The sequence below is a fragment of the Populus alba genome, chromosome 18 (assembly GCF_005239225.2).
Source record: "Populus alba chromosome 18, ASM523922v2, whole genome shotgun sequence".
Taxonomy (NCBI): domain Eukaryota; kingdom Viridiplantae; phylum Streptophyta; class Magnoliopsida; order Malpighiales; family Salicaceae; genus Populus; species Populus alba.
In genome coordinates this window covers 856,294-864,237 of record NC_133301.1, presented here as the reverse complement: position 1 = coordinate 864,237, position 7,944 = coordinate 856,294, and the positions used below count along the sequence as shown (strand labels likewise).

The 7,944-nt window shown below is 32.7% G+C and overlaps 1 long non-coding RNA gene across 1 annotated transcript; it reads right to left on the bottom strand.

The window, feature by feature from the left end:
- Positions 1 to 3,818: 3,818 nt before the first annotated feature.
- On the bottom strand, positions 3,819 to 5,346 carry LOC140954923 (uncharacterized). Its single transcript, XR_012168576.1, has 2 exons — positions 4,492 to 5,346; positions 3,819 to 4,122 (listed from the first exon to the last, which is right to left on the bottom strand). It is a non-coding gene; the product is annotated as an uncharacterized lncRNA (long non-coding RNA).
- Between the last annotated feature and the right edge of the window lie 2,598 nt (positions 5,347 to 7,944).

Genomic DNA, 7,944 nt, shown 5'->3' with positions numbered 1-7,944 from the left:
TATTTTACGTGGTTCGGCAAAACCGCCTACATCTACGGGAGAGAGTCCATTTATTAGAGATTAGAGAAAGAATACAATAATATATGGAGGAGGATCTCATCACTCAACTCCCATCTCTCTTGCTGCCCTTGCAGCTGCTGCAATGGCATTGCAGCAGCTCTTTCTCTCTTCTCTCTTGCACACACTCACGTTTTGCTCTCACTTTGCTCTCTAATGTATGCCTTTATTTATAGGCATCAATGGCAGCTCCTCTTGCTCCTTTGTCATCAATGGTGGCTGCCAAACTCATCTCTTCTTCAACAAAGGCTGCTGCCAACTTCTTCTCTTCTTCAACAATGGTGGCTACCAAAGTCAATGGTTGTAGCCACCATTTATTGCACATGTAATGGCAACATACCTAACACATACATTGTTCATACTGTTAGAAAATTCATAAAAGCCATTCTTGGGCCTCAGCGTTGAGACGATTCTTCGTTTTGTGACTTTCAGGTCTTCCCTAAAGGTTCTCTTCTTCTGCCCGATATATCAAGGGCAATACTAAATTTAACTGGATGAGGTAAAATAAAGAAAACCGAGAATGCGTGGTTAGGCAAGCAAAGCAGTCGTCCAGATTCCGGCACCTCGATTTCATCTACTAGCCATAGTCTCAGGAGTTTCGGGGGATTATTTTTAATTTCAGGAATAGCTGCACTTTCTGCTCTTATTATCTTCGATTCCAGAACTTCCATGTGGACAAGAATTCGAAATTTGTTAGGAATCTTCTTTCAAAGGGACTCAATCTACAGAATTTCTAGACAAATCGAACAGAATGATGACCACAGTGGAATTAATCTGCTTGAATTTGTCACGCCAAGCCCACCGGTGGATTCAGCTTACACAGAACTTCCTGGAGATCCATCCTTAACTGAGGATGACTCGAGTCCACTGAAATATTAGTCCAGCTTAGGCATGATTCACATCTATTTTCTGAAATGCGGAACCAAACCCGACTTCTAAATAATAAGCTAACAGCGTATAAACTACCTTTTTATTTTATTGAAAAAAAAAGGGAAAAAAAACTAAACACCAATAACCTTTCTGTATCTTATTTTTATTTAAAAAAAAAAAAGGATACCAAACAGCCCTTACATTATTATAGAATCTAGAGAATTGGTTGAGGAGGATTTTTATTTTTTCAAATCTTAAATATTCCACTTATCAATCGACTTATTTTTGTATCAAAATGCATTTACTCAAAAGGTCTATCAATAAAGAGGTCAAGAAAAAGATGACCCATTATAGAAAAACTCATGGAAAAAAGGGTTGGCAATTAGATATGTTTTGACCCAGCTTCCTTTAGACCCACAATGTACCAGGTTCAAGAGCATGCATGTGGGTTTGGCAGGATGCCAAACTCATTTTCTTTGAGCTCAGCCACATACCAGGGGCAAATACTATGGATCTGGCAAGATGTCAGACCTAACTCCCTTGGGCTCAGTTATATGGGAGACCCAAATGCTTGTGGGTTTGACAATATATCAGACCTAATTTTCTTGGGCTTAGTTACGCGCTAAACCAAGGTGCCTTTGGACCTAGAAGGGTGTTAGGCTCAATATCCTTGGGTCTAGGATCTTCCCAGGCCTAAACGTACAACAAGGCAACCATGAGTCGGCTATGTGTCAATCAACATACTAATTATAAGGGTTGATCCCATCAGCATTAATGTTGTGTACGAAATGACATAGGATTACCTTCTATAGACATGTGATACTCCCCTCAACATTAATTCTATGTAAGAAGACACTTACATTAACATAATGTAGATGCAAGAGACTCCCACCTCACTTGGATGTGAAAAAGAAAGACTTTCGAACCCTAAAAAAAAAAATTCAAGGTACAAAGTTATAAAACTTTTTGAACAACCCAAGTAAAGAGTTCATGATCTTCATTCTCTTACAACATATTATCAGCATTTATTATACATGAGCTAACAAAAAACATTTTTATTTTTAGAATTTAATGTTTATTTACTACAACTTCTCACTATGAAGTTGCTAACTTCATTATTGAAGGATTCCAAACTCCCACTAACATGGTCTATTTTGCAGGAATCAAGGCGTCTGTCTCCAATCTTCTAGGCCATCAGTTATGAAGAATAGAAAATTAACATGAATATGTGATCCTTCATTGTCCAAACGTTCAAACACTCAAACGTTTAAAAACTCAGGTTACTAAGCATTCTAGATTCTAGAGCATCATCACCAACCATTCAATTTTCGCATTATAAGAATTTTTTTTTACAGCTTCCTAAATTCACATTCAAAGTGATAACATGCGAGCACAATGTTCTAAGAAATTTCAGATATTAAATAAGTCATCCGCAGTTATATGTATTTACAATTTGATAATATCTTAGAAAATTCAAACCCAAGAAGATAAGGGGCCGGGGAGCGGAGCCCCTTACCAACGACACCTTAAAAATTAGAATCTGATGCTAATGTAAACGCATGTACTTTGATTTAGTCAAGGTAAACGCAATGAAATAAGACAACAAATAACTTTGATTAGTATTAATCCCACTCCATAGAATCATACGTGATATATCCATATATCCAAGTGCATCTGCTTTGCCTGTCTTGTTGACATTAGATGTCAATATGAGAAATTTCCAAGCAAATGCAAATGGTTCGGAATCCTCCTCTTCCAAATTTTTTATTTTCACATTTGATGATGTGGGTATGAATCAGCTAGACGGTTGATTTTCAAGAGGAGGTATTGGACGTTCCACCTTCAGGTTCACAGTATCTTGACAAGTTTTGTATTGAAAAAGCGTTTCATGAGAAGAAAATGGTACCTAAAATTTATAGGACTCTCGATTCCTTTAAGGTATATCCTCGTCTCTTAGTCTATATGAAATATTAGTTGATAAGTCCCTAAATGCAAGATTTTTAAAAATAAAATTAATATGTTAGATAATTAATTAATTCTTAATTCAAGCAGTTTTATTTATTCTCTCCGGCCAAGATATTTTATGATATGATATAGAAAGCCTAGATAGTTAGTAGCTGGTAGTAGATAGTGTCTAGTAATTAGTACCTGAAAAAAATTTATTTGATGAATGTGTGGACTTTTCGTTGATTAAGTTAGAAACTTTTTAAAAAAAGAAAGTACAATGATATTTTAGAGAGATAAATTCTCAAAATATGTATGCTGAAAAAGATGAAGAGATTGTGAACCTAAAACTTGAAGAATTCATAGGACATTTATAACCCATAAGTCTTGTTCTTTTATAAAGATAAGAGGTTGAAGTGTACCTTTACCTTTATGATATTTTGAGTTATATTTTTACTTAAAAATAATATGTATTGAATTAATATAAAATACTAAAAAATCTGCATGGAGTACTAGAAAAAACTTTGAAAAACATGTTTGCCCAAGTTCATGAAGGTGTTAGAGTACATGTTCAGCACCCTTAAAAAATTACATCTTGTAGCACCTAACACCCTAATTAAATAGGTCTAGGTGTTATGCCTAGACCATCTAGACTTGTGTCATGCTCCACTTAAAATAATTGGGTCCAAGTACAATATCCGGACCCATTAAGGGGTGCTTGGGCCAGCACCTGAAAATTAATTGGGTTTAGGCGCTACGTGTGGACTGGAGGTGAGTGCACGTTTCTATAAACGCCACCAGTAATAATGTTGACCCAGATTTACTACATGACTGGTCTGTTAAAAGAAAGTCTCACGTCTGGCCTCCCGGTGGAGAAAAAAATTATATCTAATTTGCACTTGTTACGTGTTTCCCTTCAACTTTGGCCCTTCTATTAGATATAGATCTGAAACATCAAAATTCTTCTTTCATCAAATTTTAAAAAAGGTTGCACAAATGTTGCAATTTATCGAAGGAAAAATTGCTAATTCAATCAGTTTTGTTCACAGGCATGGATGAATTTGCATAGCTTATCTAACAAAAATATGAACCATGAAACTCAAAGAAAAGTCTCGAGTTCATGGATTACCGAACGTTTCCTGGGACAGTTCCAGCAGAGAAGACAACTCCAGATCTGCTGAGGACAGCCTCCTTCGAACACGCTCAGAAAACCGACCGGACTTGAAACACGGTGATCTTTGTTAGTGCCAGCTACAAAGGGAGAAAAAAGGGAAAAAAAAGTTATCGAAATCCAAAAAGCAGCAGGCATGTTGGTAATCGAAAATGATGTGCACGGGATTGATCACGGATTTGTGCTTGTTCGAATGAGATCTCTGAAGTGATGGAATGCAAAGAATCAAGTGAAAAACAAAAACTTCCAAATTGTAATTTTGGAAAATGAGCATAAATTCAGAAAACAAAATCAGCATGCTAAGCAATCCAAGTTCCAAGTGTTTCGCAAACAAAAGAAATCCATCTTTTGAACAAACACATGCAAAAGGAGTAATCTAGTAATATTCCTTCATTAGAGCTTTCCACTACTTGCATTTTCAAAGCATTCCCGTAAGGCTTGACCCAAACCTGAAAGCAGCTTGCTTGTGAAGTCGAGTATCTCTGTTATAGGGCCCAGGCTAGCTCAAATTTCCAGTTGCGATATTGAAACAAAAATTATAATTAAAGGAAAGAACATTCAACCAGATAAATCTTAAAATTTAAAGAACATTCAACCAGATAAATCTTAAAATTTAAGACTACCATTAATTAAGAATCATTTTTATTGTATTTTGAACTAACAATACACTAAGCAAGCAAGTAAAATCCTCACGGTTCAAAAATCAGCCTAGACAAATAAAAGGGAATTGGGGAGGGGGATCTTTCTCCGAAATACAGAGCCAGTCAATCCCTAAATGAGACCAACAAAATCAAACCCTAAATGAAACCAGAATCAAGAGAAAGAATGGCACCTTTGACATGCTTTGATGATATCTAAGCAATAAACAAACACACAATCTTTTCTGTCTCCCTCCATTCCTTTTTAGGATTAAATCATCAACCCTTATAAACCCACAGTGTAGATGAGTCTGTATCCGCAGTGCGTGCTACAGTAAAAACTTTTTTTTTTTTCGTAATGTAATTGTAATTTTGTAATGTAATTGTAATTTTATAGTGCCGAGGATAGTGGCACGACTGTGTTTTCACGGTTCTGCTGCTAGTGATGGTGCGGAGATATCTGGTGTTTGGATTTTGGGAAGAGATCGGATGGTTTGTGGGCTTTCCGTCGGTTTGAAAGGAGGAAGAAGGGGGCAGGGCATCTATGGGTTATCAGCTGGAGTTTGGCGTTGGCTTGAAGGTGTGGAGGAAGAGTGTGGCACGGCTGGTGGGTCTGGTTCTCTTCTGGTGGAGGGAGAAGTGGGAAGGGGTAGATATGTAATTTTCCTTTTTGAGGTTGTTTTATTGGTTACGTGAAGAGTCTGTTTTCATTTAGTTTTTTGACGGGACAGTGGTTGATAGTTCTTAATATTTTTTAAAAACATTTTGTAATTTTAGATAATGTTTGAAATCACAATAACTATTGTTTATTGAAATGGTTTTTATTTAAGAATATATTAAAATAATATATTTTAAAAAAAAATTATTTTTTATATTAATACATTAAAATAATTTAAAAATAAAGTTAAAAAAATGAGTTGCATTCCCATTCATTGAAAAAAAAGATGTGGTCTAGAAATAGTCTTTTGTCGCTGGCTCTGGTTTGGGAGTGCTGAAATGATAAATTTGTTAAAATATTTTTTAAAAAATATTTTTTTATCATTTTAATATTAAAATATAATTTTAAAAAATAAAAAATATATATTTTTTAATACATTTCTAAAAAAAATATCTTTTTTAAAAATAACTTAATACTTTTTTAATCATAAATAAATAACACAAATTCTATTATTATTATATTAAAAAAAAACAAGTCTTATAAACTCTGGGAGATTCCTTTTTATCAATACATGAAATAGTCTCGCCTCAGGTCCAAGTCTTGAACCAATTTATTAAAATGGTTGGCTTTGACTCTTCCAAATCATGAAATATCCTAGAAATAACGGTGAGGAAACCACAGCTTTAAAATACAGAGCATTTTATAAACTTCCAAAATATCTCTTCATCATATAAAAACAAGACAAGGGTTCGCAATACGTGTTACATTATATAACACCCAAATTGTTTTATTGGTTACGTGAAGAGTCTGTTTTCATTTAGTTTTTTTGATGGGACAGTGGTTGATAGTTCTTAATATTTATTAAAACATTTTGTAATTTTAGATAATGTTTGGAATTACAATAACTATTGTTTATTGAAATGGTTTTTATTTAAGAATATATTAAAATATTTTTTATTATTTTTTAAAATTTATTTTTTATATTAATACATTAAAATAATTTAAAAATAAAGTTAAAAAAAAAGAGTTGTATTCCATTCATTGAAAAAAAAGATGTCGTCTAGAAATAGTCTTTTGTCGCTGGCTCTAGTTTGGGAGTGCTGAAATGATAGATTTGTTAAAATATTTTTTTAAAAAATATTTTTTTTATCATTTTAATATTAAAATATAATTTTAAAAAATAAAAAATATATATTTTTAATACATTTCTAAAAAAAATCTTTTTTAAAATAACTTAATACTTTTTTAATCATAAATAAATAACACAAATTCTATTATTATTAAAAAAAAAAAAGTCTTCTAAACTCTGGGAGATTCCTTTTTATCAATATATGATATTGTCTCGCCTCAGGTCCAAGTCTTGAACCAATTTATTAAAATGGTTGGCTTTGACTCTTCCAAATCATGAATATCCTAGCAATAACGGTGAGGAAACCACAGCTTTAAAATACGGAGCATTTTATAAACTTTTAAAATATCTCTTCATCATATAAAAACAAGACAAGGGTTCGCAATACGTGTTACATTATATAACACCCAAACTTTAGATAAAATAGTGTAATAGTCTAGCACTCTATGACAAATTAAAAGTAATTATCACGGAAACAAGCAAGACATGTCAAATAAAAGTGAAGGAGGAACAAATTAACAACAAGATCAACTTGCTAACATAAACTAAGAACATGAAAATAATATAAAATAAATGGTGAGTTCAACCAATTCAGTGAGAGAATAACATTTAATATACATCTTAAATATTAATAATTTATAAGTCATACATATCTTAATATAAATATACATACTAAGCATATTAACATATGATAGTTGAATACATGTCAAAGATCAGATGACACCCAAAGATAATTCAATGACACCAAAGTTGACCATTTTGGGATAATTGGGCGCGCATATGCTGCTGTCTCTCTCACCAGCTAGGAATACAGATATGATGTGCATAAAGACTAACTACACTCCGCTAGTATGGAGTTACTAACAAATTCAATATCCAGACATAACATATATTCATATAATTATCAAAGTAACTGAATGTTATATCAAATATAATTAAAGCAAATACATATTCAAGAAACTAACGAGTACTTGGAAAATAAATCAACATATCTATAGATATGCAAGAATATCATCCATACTCATCATATAATCAACACACATAATTTATTTATATTACATGTATATTAAAGATTATCCTACTCACTCGAAAAAATATAGAAGTAAAAAGAATTTAGATGAAAAACCTGAAAATTCTATAGAGATTGTTAGAAGAACCTACAATAAAAATACATAATAAACTAAGAAACAACACAAATAGATGATTCTAATGCATATAAGAAATTTAGGTTTAGTTTACTAAGTTTAGGGATTAAAATGACAAATTTCCAAAAAAAGGAACCAAAACATGATTTTACCAATATTGGAGGACCAAACTATAAATACATAATCATACTGAAATTTCATCCATAATCCATCCTCAACTCGGTCTAGAATCTCAATTTACGTTCTAGGGACCAGATTGTAAAATTTTCAAACTTAAGGGACTAAACTGTAAATTTCCAAAATTGATGGATTAAACAGTTAAAATTCCAGTA